The sequence below is a fragment of the Carcharodon carcharias genome, chromosome 1, assembly GCF_017639515.1.
Source record: "Carcharodon carcharias isolate sCarCar2 chromosome 1, sCarCar2.pri, whole genome shotgun sequence".
NCBI classification, from domain to species: domain Eukaryota; kingdom Metazoa; phylum Chordata; class Chondrichthyes; order Lamniformes; family Lamnidae; genus Carcharodon; species Carcharodon carcharias.
In genome coordinates this window covers 211,536,430-211,549,144 of record NC_054467.1, presented here as the reverse complement: position 1 = coordinate 211,549,144, position 12,715 = coordinate 211,536,430, and the positions used below count along the sequence as shown (strand labels likewise).

General features: G+C 43.0%; 1 protein-coding gene across 1 annotated transcript in view; it reads right to left on the bottom strand.

The window, feature by feature from the left end:
- The window catches only part of LOC121275808 (A disintegrin and metalloproteinase with thrombospondin motifs 12-like), a 689,364-nt gene that overhangs the window by 350,129 nt on the left and 326,520 nt on the right, over positions 1 to 12,715 (bottom strand). The window lies entirely within an intron of this gene.

The window sequence follows — 12,715 nt, the reverse complement described above, 5'->3', positions numbered from 1 at the left end:
TTCTATGATACTATATACCTGAAAGTGAGTTGTTTATCATGTCATACCCCAGTATACTATGAATGCTCAGCCAATATAAACTGGACACAAACAGGTTATTAAATGGCTGCTACAAATTATGTGACCTTTGGCCTTTGAGCTACAGACAGTATCACTTCTCAAGTGAATGCCTAATAACATTCACAGCCATTCGGGAAATCCACACATCCTTTTGTTTAAAGTTGGGCCAACACAAAAGACAGCCCAGGCTGATGTAATTCAATGGCCTCCACTGAAACCAATCAAAAAGAGTCTTATCAGATTGAATGGGACATTCAAGAACAAAGGCACTGACTGTCTCAAACCCTTAGAAGTGTTAATTTACCACACAGGCTGTGGAATCAACATAAACGCCATTCCTTATTTGGAAAAGGACTTGAGCTTGTGGAAAGTCACATGATGAGGTAGCCATGCTTTTGTCTGCATTTAAAGATCAGCTAAGAGTTGTTTGCAAACAGATCCACCAAAGCCATCAGTGCAACAGTTCTGTAGTCAGAAAGCAGCAAGGCACCAAGCAGCCAAGCTAATTAACATTATACATGTGCAGGAAGATTAATGAGTTACTGTCATCAAAATTATGATATGCAAAATTGAGATGCTGATGACATTTCAACATGATTTTCATCATCATTATTGCAATTTTATACTAAAATAGTTGGGCAGGAGTCCTTTGTGAAGATCAGATGATTTCACTTTATGCTTCCAGAAAATGTTCATTTTAAAGCCATTAATAGAATATAAGAGGGATCAAGTTTCCTTAGCCTGTTCGCAAAAGCAGGTGCAACACACAGAATATCCAATCCTTTCACCCAGTCTGCCCTTGAACACCACTGCACCTGAACTTGTGATCTGGCTTGTCCGTTAGCTGCAATTGATTGCGCCTGAAGAGGGCGCAGAAATACAATTCCGTGCAAAGGACCGTCACAGGCCTTTGTACACAGGTTTCCCCTAATAGTTTGGAGCACATTGTCCCCACAAAAAACTCGTACTGTTGAATTCTGAGCTGCAGTTCAGGTACCATCCCTCTTAAATGACAGGCAGGTATTATCAAGATGGGTTTTTTTTGTCTTTTTGAATATAAAGTGGATTTGCTGTTTCACAACTTGTTTCTGTCAGTCTTTTACCCTTAGTGTTGGAGGCCATGTTCGGTACTGGGTCACTGCCCCCTCCCAGCCACAGCATCCCCCACCCCATCTCTTTGTGATATGGAGCTAGATTTTACAGGCCCCTGTATTCCCCATCCCTCTCCCCAACTAAAAGGTCAGTGGGGGGAACACGCACCAAAAAGCCAGCTGCCCCACAGCCCTTTTATGCTGGAAGCAGCATTAATTGCCTAAGGGTGGCAGGCACTTCTAATCCTAGCATCGCCAGGTTTGAGTGGTGGCGACTGCTGGGACTAGAAGTCCCTGAACAAGATGATGTTATGAAGCCGGACTCCAAGGTAATTTCAGGTGATCAGCGGGCCTGGCTGCCAGACCCCAGTTTGGAGCCGGGGGAGGGGTGGGGTGAGGAGGGCCATGCTTGAGAGACCATGGTGGAAAGTTAAAGAGTCGGGGGGGAATGACCTGGGGGGAAGGGGGTGCCTCTGATGGGCACAGGAAAGCTCCAATGGCAGTCTCCCCACTCCTCTTTTCCGACACCAGTTTGTGCAATGAAAGCTGCCAGGCCACCTACCCGGTGTGGGTCTCCCCCTGCCATGGGTAAAATTGCGGCAAGGCAGACAAGGCAAAACCAATCAAAGGCTCCTCTACCAGATGTTGAAAGCCTTCACCTGGCCTGCTCCTGAGCAACTAGCAATGGCTTCTTGACCATGAAGCAGAAATTTGTCTCACCATCCCATCGCCTTCCCCCCAACCACCAACCCACACTACCATGCCTCGTTTCAACAACATCTTCCAGTGTTGCTCAAAGCCACCTGCAATAGAAAGTAAAGCCCACAAGAAAACCAGTAACATCATTTTTCAGATCCATGCTTGTTTTGTCCCTTCCCCTGCTTAATCCTTGGCACCACACTGCCACCTTATTACCAGTTCCCTTCAGGGCAGACAGCAGGCGCACCCAAGTTGCTGCTTGTGTTGCTGACGTCATTCCGGTCATGGGATAGCAACATGAAGATATAGACAGAGATTATCTGATTTCACTAAAGAAGACCACAGCAATGAAATTCACAATTTTTAATGGCTGTAATTTGACAATCACTAATACTTCTGCCACTGTAAATATTTGATGTTCTTTTCTTCAGGAGATGCAGACAAATTGCTCTTTGTTTTATGGGGCTTCCACCATGTGGGGCCCTTTAAAGGCAAAAATATATCTTTAATACCCAGGCCTCAGCATATACCCAAATGTCACCCTCTCTTCATGGCTGCTGTCAACAGTATGCCCGCAAGCATCATGTGCATGCCAGTATGCCCTATCTTCTCCATTTTAATTAGGTTTAAAAAGGAAGTTCGGGCACTGAGCCCTGGATCCTGGACAACTCTGATCACCCCAAAAATTTTGAGGGCCAGGAAAATTGTAACAGTGTATCAGGTTGTTTAAAATATTTCAGGTCGTTAATATGGACATCAAAAAGTCAATATTTAAAAGTTATTCCTTGGGTTGATTTGCTTTCTCACCACAACCCTCAATTTCCTCTTGCTTTCCAGAAGCAAAAATAATTACTTCCTCAAACCATTCATACCGTTTGCTTCAGTGGACTTCCCCAGTCACTTATGCCACAACTCTACATTATGCATGCATGAAAAGATTCTACATGACTGATTTTCAGATTCCCAACTTGATCATTTTAACTTTAACATCCCTTGGCATTTGAACCTTCAACCTGGGAAGCAATTTGCTTCCAGCAATTTTATCAAATACTTCCAGAATCTTGAACACTTCAATGAGATTATTTCAAATTCTATATTTTTCCAAAAATAAGCCAAACATTCTTGAATGTTCCTCCTTCCTTAAATTCTTGATGCCCGTATAATATTCATTGCGGCAAAGGAGGTTTCCAGACTCAACACTGAATTTAACGATTTCGGACAGAACCTCTGCCCCCATTTTGTTTCCGGTACTTTGAAGGTTTCAGCATTACTTTTGTTTTTCTCTTGCTTGTGCTTTCAGGTAGCACTTGTTCATCATTCTGCCATTCACACCTGCTCTGGGCACAGCCCTTGTTTCCTTGGGTGGGATTTTCCGGTCCCGCCCACCCAAAATCAACGGATCTTTTGCTGGCCCGTCAAATTTTCTGTCCCGCCCATGACGGTTCCAATGGCAGGAGGGATCAGAAAATCCCGCCCTTTATTTCTTGCCTTGCCTCTTTGGCCCTGCATGACTAACTCTTTTGCCGTTTGGTCTCTCCTGTTGCAGACCTTCCCTTTTGCTCTTTTCACGCCCATTTCACCCGCTTTAAAATCTATCATGTTTCTAACTTTTCCTCGGCCTGGTGAAAGGTCAGTGGCCTGATACGCTAACTCTGTTTTTCATTCCATAGATGCAGCAGGTCTGTTGCGTATTTCCAGCGTTTTCTGTCTTTATTTCAGATTTCCAGCATCACAGTATTTTTGCAAGATCTGGGCATTTTGCTATGCTGCCCTCTCTGCTGCCCTCTCTTGGGGAGGTGTGAATAATTGTAGCCTGCAAGGATTGTTGTGTATTATTCTAAGTTACCACGACTTAGCTACGAGGTGTATCAACCGCTCAAAGATGGAATAAATTAGGAATGGGCTGTGGAGTGTCAGAAAGCATTTGAAGCAGTGGTGAAAGCACTGACTAGAATGCTGTTTTGACCCACTATTATTCCAAGGAACATGGCTTAGGTGTGGTCTTATCCCATATAATGGAGGATGATGCAGGCAAACCTATAGCATATGTTTTCTGTATTTTAAAGAAGTCAAAGCAAAATTACTCACAAGTTGAAAAAGAGGCATCAGCAAAGACGAAGAATTGGAATGGCCAAAGGGACATTTGAAAAAATTACAAAAGGTTATGATCAACTCAAAATTAGCCATGAAAACAAAGCGGAAAATCCTGAAATGCTATATCACATCAATTTTGACATACTTAAGTGAGTGTGGGCTCACCAGTGAAGCAATGCAGAGAAGAATTGAGCCTGCAGAGTTGTGGTGTTTGAGATGAATAATGAAGATAATTCGAACACACCACCAATTTAGAGGTACTAGTAAAACCTGAGGCCGAAAAATCCTGCTGACCGAGATCAGGAAAAGACAGTTGGAATTTCTTGGGCGCACAATAAGAAATCATGATTTAGAAAGTCAATGCTGATGGGAAAGATCGATGGCAAAAGAAATCAAGGTGGACAAATAATGAGCTTTTTAAAGAACCTCACAAACTAGATGAATGTACCATCAACATGCCTCTACAGCAAGATTAACATGGTGGTCTAAGGTCACCAGAGCCCTCTCAGGGTATGGTACCTTAAGAGAGAGAGAAGTTCCACAAATAGTTAACTGACCACCAAGTGCTTAACTGGTTCAAATAAGGGAGTACCATCTCTTGCGGCAACGCTGTTGCAGAGATGGGTTTTGATTTTGATGGCAAGTCAGAGCAATATTAAACATTAAAAATCAACAGATCATGCAAATGGGAAGTTGTGTTGAGATTTCCCGTGAACACTGATTCATTTCTAGCCACTGAGTTAATTGTGAATTACTTTACATACACAAATGACATGCCCATGTCAACCAGAGAAATTAGTGAAGAAACTCGCATAGAATGTGCTCAGAACTGAAGCAGTCCATGTCCAAATGCAGCAAAACCTGGACAATATCCAGGCTTGGGCTAGCAACGGGCAAGTAACATTTGCACTACACAAGTGCCAGACAATGATCATCTCCAACAAGATTGAATCTAACCATCGTCCTTTGACATTCAATGGCATTACCATCGCAGAATCCCCCACTATCAACATCCTGGGGGTTACCATTGACCAGAAACTGAACTGGACTAGCCAAATAAATACTGTGGCTACAAGAGCAGGTCAGAGGCTAGGAACAGTGCGACAAGTAACTCACCTCCTGACTCCCCAAAGCCTGTCCATCATCTACAAGGCACAAGTCAGGAGTGTGATGGAATACTCCCCACTTGCCTGGATGAGTGCAGCTCCCACAACGCTCAAGAAGCTTGATGCCATCTAGGACAAAGCAGCCGCCTTGATTGACACCCCATCCACAAACATTCACTCCCTCCATCACCAATACACAGTAGCAGCAGTGTGTACCATCTACAAGATGCACTGCAGGAATAAAATAACCCACACGCAGGTGAAGAACATCACGATGATAAAGTCTGGCGATTTAGCGACTTGCCTCATGGCTTATAGAGAGCAGAGAAGGAAAAGGAGAAAAGAGCAGCAGAGGCATCTGGCTCAGCAAAGGGAGGAGCAGCATCCTCAAAATGAAGGGGTGGCAGGGCCTGCTGCGCATGTAGCTGAAGGTTCACAGCGAGCCATCACTTGTAGGTATCTCACTCGACCCAGGGCCTAAGGCGACGCCAGTCATTCCTGTAGATGGCCGGGGACTATTGTCACTGAAGACGTGTATGTCTAGGGAACTGGTCAGTTACATATGCCACTGCCTGCAGAATTTGGCGTCACAGGGATATGGAGGGCATCCACTTCCAGTGGCCGTGAAAGTGACCATAGTGCTGAGTCTTTACACCAGTGGCTCCCTTCAGAGCACTACGGGTGACCAGTGTGGGATCTAGCAAGCTCCCACGCACAAGTGTATCCAGAGGTCATTGATGCCATCTTCGCAAAGGCACAGAAATTTGTGCATTTCGCCCAGGATAGGAAACAAGAGCGCTGGGATTTGCGCAGATCTCAGGTTTTCCACAGGTGCAGGGTGCCATCGGCTGCACTCAAATGGTGCTTAGATCTCCATGGCAACAATCAGTCAACTACGTCAGTTGCAAGGGCTTCCACTCACTGAATATTCAGCTGGCGTGAGACCACCACAAGCACATCCTACAGGTCTGCACATGATTCCCTGGGAGCGTTACAGGCTGTAGGAGAGCAAATTTGTAAGAGGCTTATGTCACGACCCAGACTTTGGTGGGCACCTTGAAATAGACATCTTGAAAATGAGGTTCTGCTGCCTCGACTGGTCTGGTGAAGCACTGAAATACAGACCCCAGAGGGTGTCGCACATCATCGTAGCTTGCTGTGTGCCACACAAATTGGCACTGCAACAGAGGTAGGATCTGGCTGAAGAGGGGATAGAGGAGCTATACGTATTCTCTAACGTCGAAGGGAAAGGCAATGATGAGATCCTTGAAAGCAAGGATGCTGGAGATGAGGTCATCGCACCAGCCAGATGAGGCAGGCGCGCTCGGGAAGCCCTCATAGCCACAAGATTCGTGAAGGACGATTTTGAGATGCAGTGAGGGGAGTCCTGGCATCGTCACCTTGCATCTGTGAATATTTGACTCCAGTGTGGCTGATGGCTGCACACATACCCTCAGTGCTCAGGCATATGTCATGGTGACATTGCGGAGGCCCAAATAGTCGCTGGATTCCAGGAAGATGATGAGAACATGCAGTGAGGACACACCATAGATCTTCACATAGCCTCTGTGAATGTCTGACGCCTGTCTGGCTGAGGACAGCTCGCTTGCGCTCTGTGATCAGGGGATGAGATTCCAGCGAGCAGGCTTACAATGAGATGCAAATGTATTAAAATGACATTCCCAATGTGCAGCGGCAGGAGACACAGCCTGCTATTGACGGACGGAGCGGGTGGTTGCAAACTGGCTTCACAACGGCATAAAACCGTTTCTGGCCTTCTCGTCGCATTGTGTGTCCCCCACTCCACCATGACACCCCACACCAACTGGGCCAGAAAATTCTGGCCTATGTTTTCAGGAAACAACATATAAATATCAAGCTAAAAGCAATTTAAATACATTTCACTTTATAAAAAGAGAAAGATTTGCAACGAGGAGTCAGTTATATATGAGTAAACCAGCCAGATCTTAAATGAGGCCATAAAAGGTATATCCAATTGAGAATGAAGGCCATGGAACTTTATGCTGCACATTCCAGCCTAACTCAGGTCACGAATGAAAATGTCATGATTCTACATTAAATCAAATGCACAGGCACAATAATTAGCACGCTCTCTCAGACTGGGAAATAGGTTTCTATTACCAAAAGAATGATGGCTTTTGTAAAACATAGCAAGGGCACCCGCTGAAATAGCATGATGCAACTGGAAGTAACCTGTCTAAATAGGGTTAGTGAGTGTTACGTCTTCTGTTTCACAAAGTTCGAAATAATCACACTTTTAGTCTCAAAACGCTGGAGCTTCATTGACTGTATTTCTTACAGCTCTGCATGTTGCTGGGCACCTGACTGCAGTGCAACTGTAAATGTGGCACCTCAGATGTGTGTATGTATAACAATTAATTCCCAGCTCTTTACGAATAATAACAATATTACCTACTTTTTTCTTTAAAAAATGCCCCTACGTCAATCTAACTGTTCCAATAATTAACCTTTCTATATTATATCTAACTAAAGAAGATTAACAATCAACTTTTATAATTAAACTGAATGCTTAAAAACTCTGCTCTAGCTTGTTTTCTTCTCGCAAAATATTATTCACGGTATAACTTAGGTGGGAGGGTATTGTGCCTCTATCTTATAGATTTAACATTGGCCGCTCTCAGTGGTGAGTTGGCACGCTGCTTGGACAAAGTTGTACGTTTTACTCCTGGCATTGTAGGAGTTGTGCTCGATGTTACTAATGTTGTGTCACTTGCTGGTGACATTGTTAATGGTTCACCATTTGTTGGTGATGCTGTTGATTTTGTCTCGCTGCTTAATAATGTTGCTGCTGTTGTCTCAAAGATGTATGACCTTGGAATCACAGAATTGCAAAATTGTTACAATGCAGAAGGAGGCAATTCGGCCCATTGTGTCTGCACTGGCTCTCCGAATAAGCATTATGACTCAGTGCCATTCTCCTGCCTTTATCCCGTAACCATGCACATTGTTTCTATTCAATTAATCATCTAATGTTCCTCCTGAATGCCTCAATTCAATCTACCTCCACCACACTTCCAGGCAGTGCATTCCAGATGACAACCACTTGCTGTGTGAAAATTTTTTTCTCACATCGCATTAGCTATTTTTGCATCCACTTTAGATCTGTGTCTCCTTGTTCTCAGTGCTTTTACAAGCAGGAACAGTTTCTCGCTATCTTCTTTGTCCAGCCCCTCATGATTTTGAACACCTTTATCAAACCTCCTTTTCGCCTTCTCCTCTCCAAGGAGAACAGTCCCAACTTCTCCAATCTATCTTCAAAGCTGAAGGTTCACATCCCTGGAACCATTTTTATAAATCTCTGCTGCACTCTCTCCAATGCATTCACATCCTTCTTAAAGTGTGGTGCCCAGAACTGAACACAATACTCCAGCTGAGGTCCAGCTAATGTCCTAAACAAGTTCAGCATAACCTCCCTGCTCTTGTACTGTATGCCCCTATTAATAAAGCCCAGGATACTACATGCTTTATCAGCTCCTCTCTCCACCTGACCTGCCTTCTTTAATGATTTAAGCACATATACACCCAGGTCTCTCTGCGCCTACACACCCTTTAGAGTTGTAATCCTTATTTTATATTGTCTCTCCATGTGCTTCCTACCAAAATGAATCACTTCACACTTCTCTGCATTGAACTTCGCTTGCCACTTATCTACCCACTTGGCTATGTCCTTTTGAAGTTTTACACTGTCCTCCTCACAGTTTACACTGCTTCCAAGTTTTTTATCATCTGCAAATTTTGAAATTGTCCCCTTCACACCAAGATCATGATCACTAATATATATCAGGAAAAGCAAAGGTCCCATTACCAATCCCTGGGGAACTTCACCTCAAACCTTCCTCCAGCCTGAAAATTATCCATTAACCATTACTCGCTGTTTGCTATTACTCAGCCAATTTTGCCTCCACGTTGCTACTGTTCCTTTTATTCCATGAGTGTAGCCTCATCAATAACTTTTGCTGGGTTCCTGGTTTCCATGATTGGATCCTATACATATACAATTTGCCCTTTCAACAACTCAGGCAGGGGTTTAACATGCTTTTTGAAGTATTGAGAAGGTGGAGGTGAGCTTCCTTCTTGAACATTGTGGTGTAGACACACCCAAGTACTGTTAGGAAGGGAATTCCAGGTTTTGGACCCAGTCACAATGAAGCAATGGAGATATATTTCCATGTGAGACGGTGTAAGACTTGGAGGGAAACTTGCGGATAATGGTGTTCCCATGTGACACTTCTAATTGGTAGTGGTCAAGAGTTTGGAAGGTGTTGTTGAAGAAGCCAAGCCAAGTTACTGCAGTGCATTTCCTCAATGGTACACACTCTGCCATTGTACACTGGTGGTGGAGGTAGTGATCATTTGAGGAGGTGGATGTGATGCCAATCAAGCGGGCTGTTTCGTCTTAAGACTGTGTCAAGCTCCTTGAGCATTATTAAAGCAGCATTTATCCAATCAAGTAGGGAGTATTCCATCACATTCCTAACTTGTACATACTAGATGGAAGTCGGGAGGTAAGTTCAGTCTGTAGAATTCTCAGTCTTTGATCTTCTTTTGCAGCCAATGTTTTAATATGGCTAGTCGAATTAAGTTTCAGGTCAATGGTAACCCTCCATGATGTTCATGATGGGAGATCCAGTGATGGTAATGCCGTTGAACTTCAAGGGGAGATAGTTAGATTCTCTCTTGTTGGAGATAATCATTGTCTGGCAACAGTCCGGCACAAATGTTACTTACTACTCCTGCTTCGTTGCTGAAACTTTGCGAGAATTGGGGCGGAAACTCTATTTACACGCATAAAAATTCTTTTCATGGCACTTCTGGCAGAGGAGCAAAGCAGCTCCAAAGAATTTCCCACCTTGGGGTTTGCCACAGTCCATCAGGTCAGTACAATTGGAGAGCAGCTTGCTATTATCTGAGAACAGGAAACTTATTTTAATGGGAGATTTTAATCAACTCAGTAATTATCCAGAAAACACCAGTGGTTTCATTAGAATTGGTAACTGTAATGCATGACTGGTTCATGACTCACAGGATACGGGACAAGGGGCAGTGCTCATCTTGATGTGCTATTCAAAGCTGCAGCTGTCTGGAAAGCAACAGTGTGCCTGGAGGACAGCGACCACAGAGTAAACAAATTTAACATGGAATAAAATTCAATTATTGCCAAAAACTCGGAGACAGGTTTATAACTTATTGGCAATGTTTCACAAAATGACAAATGGAACACCTTTAAAAGAATATGAAGGGTAACTGCATACCTAAGGTCAGCAAGTTCAAATGTGGCTCTAAATGGGTTAATAAAGAAATTAAAAGAGAAAGAAAGAGAAAAAAAAAAGACCTATGGAGATCCTGCAGGGATTGAAGAGAAGGTGCTCACCAAGACGAATATAGGATTGTGCAGAAGCAAATTAAAAGTTTGATCAGAAGAGATAAGAGAGGCCTACAAAAATGTGCCCTAGCAAGCCAGCATTCTCTGAAGAGAAAATTGAGGACAACATAAACATAAACTGTAAAATAGAGATTAGTATAGTGCTAAAAAAAAACACCTCTACAGCATTAACCTATCACCTTCAATTTTTATGACATGATAAAATTATTGGAGTTCTGCTGTCTTGGTCGGTGGGATTTTTCAAACACTCAACAAGTATAGTTCAAATGTGATCCCTCACATCCACAACCCCATAAAAATGCTACTTTCTATCCTGCTTCTGCCTTGCTGTGATCACAAAGGCAATTCATTCCCAGCTCTCCTGCAAAGTGTGTCAGTCACCTGACAGATGTATTTTAGGCAGCAATTTGTGGTTGTTGAGTATGGGTCTGCTTGGAGGGTGGTTAATACCCCACAAGGTCTTAGGACTGTTACATTTTAGTAATCTTATAAATGACCTAGATGTAGGCATTGAGGAATCGGTCTGCAAGTTTGCAGATGCCACCAAAATTAATGTGAGTGTCAGGATAGCACAGAAAAAGGAACTTCTACAAGTGGATCTACTTGTGCTGGGGGTAATGGACCAAAATCCGACTGATTTTCTTTGATTTATTTAAATGCAGTGCAATGTACTTGGGAAGGGTCAATACCTAATGTACTTACATGCTACATAGGACTGAATTAAAATCAGTCACGTGAGAAAGGAATTTTGGTCCTATTGTTTGAAACTTCTAAAGGTTCTTGCCCAATGACAGGAGGTTGTAGCTGAAACAAACAGGTTTAAATGAACAGAACAATTCAACATAAAAAAGTATATTGTCTTGTGACCGGAATGTTTCCAGCGCAGTGAGGAAGGACGAATTGCTGGATCTGGATCTGGTTCTGGACAAGATGGGTCAAGTGGATCAACTGTCAGTTGCGCAACATTTACGGAACAGTATCTACAGTATCATAAGGTTCAGATTAGCTATGGAAAAGGACAAGAAGCAATCTAAAGTGAAAATACTTAATTAGAGGAGGGGCAATTTCAGTGGATTGAGAACAGGTCTGTCCCATACATACATATGTATGAATATACAAATTAGGAGCAGGATTTAGGAGCCATTAAATTAAGTTAAATTAAATTAGGAGCCATTCAGTCCCTCAAGTCTGCTCTGCCATTTGATAAGATCTTGACTGATCTGATGGCGACCTCAACTCCACTTTTCTGTCTCCCTCCTATAACCTTTGACTCCCTTGTCAGTCAAGAATCTATCTCACCCAGTCTTGAAAATATTCATTGACCCTGCCTCCACCACACTCTGGGAAAGAAAGTTCCATGGACTAACGACCCTCTGAGAGAAAAAAAAAATCTCCTTGTCTCTGTCTTAAATGGGAGATCCCTTATTTTTAAACTGTGCCCCCCTGGTTCTGTTCTCCCTCATAAGGGAAGCATCATCTTGGCATCCACCCTGTCAATTCCCCTCAGGATCTTATATGTTGCAATAAGATCGCCTCTCATTCTTCTAAACTCTAATGGACACAGGCCGAACATGTCCAACGTTTCTTCATAACTACATTATTCCAGGAATCAATCAAGTGAACATTCTCTGAACTGCTTATAATGCAATTAAATTATTTCTTAAGTAAGGAGACCAAAACTGTACAGGTTTGTCTGTCCCAGGTAAATCACAACCAATGATTAGCAGGCAAAACTGTTAAGAGGCAATGGCCTGCCTTTAAAGAGGAGATGGTTCAGGTACAGATCAGGTACAATCCCATGTGGAGGAAAGGTAGGGAAATCAAGGCTCGAGATCCTGAATGACAAAAGAGAAAAAGTGAGATGAAGCAGAAAAAAGGGTGCATATGACAGATTTCAGATTGAGAATACAAGTGAGAACCAGTGAACATAAAATGTTCAGAGGGGAAGCAAAAAAGTTACTAAGAGAGAGGCAAAGAGACAATAGAAGAAGAGAATGGCAGCTAACATAAAAGGGAAACCAAAGATCTTCTATAGCCATATAAATGGTAAAACTGGAGTAAAAGGAGGGTTGAGACAGATTAGGCTGAAAAGGAGATTTACATATGGAGGCAGAATGCATGATTGATATATCAAATATAGTACTTTGCATCTTTCTTTATTAAGGAAGAAGATGTGGCCAAAATCATAGTGAAAGAGGAAGTAGGTGAGATGCTGGAAGGCTAAAAATTGACAAACAGGA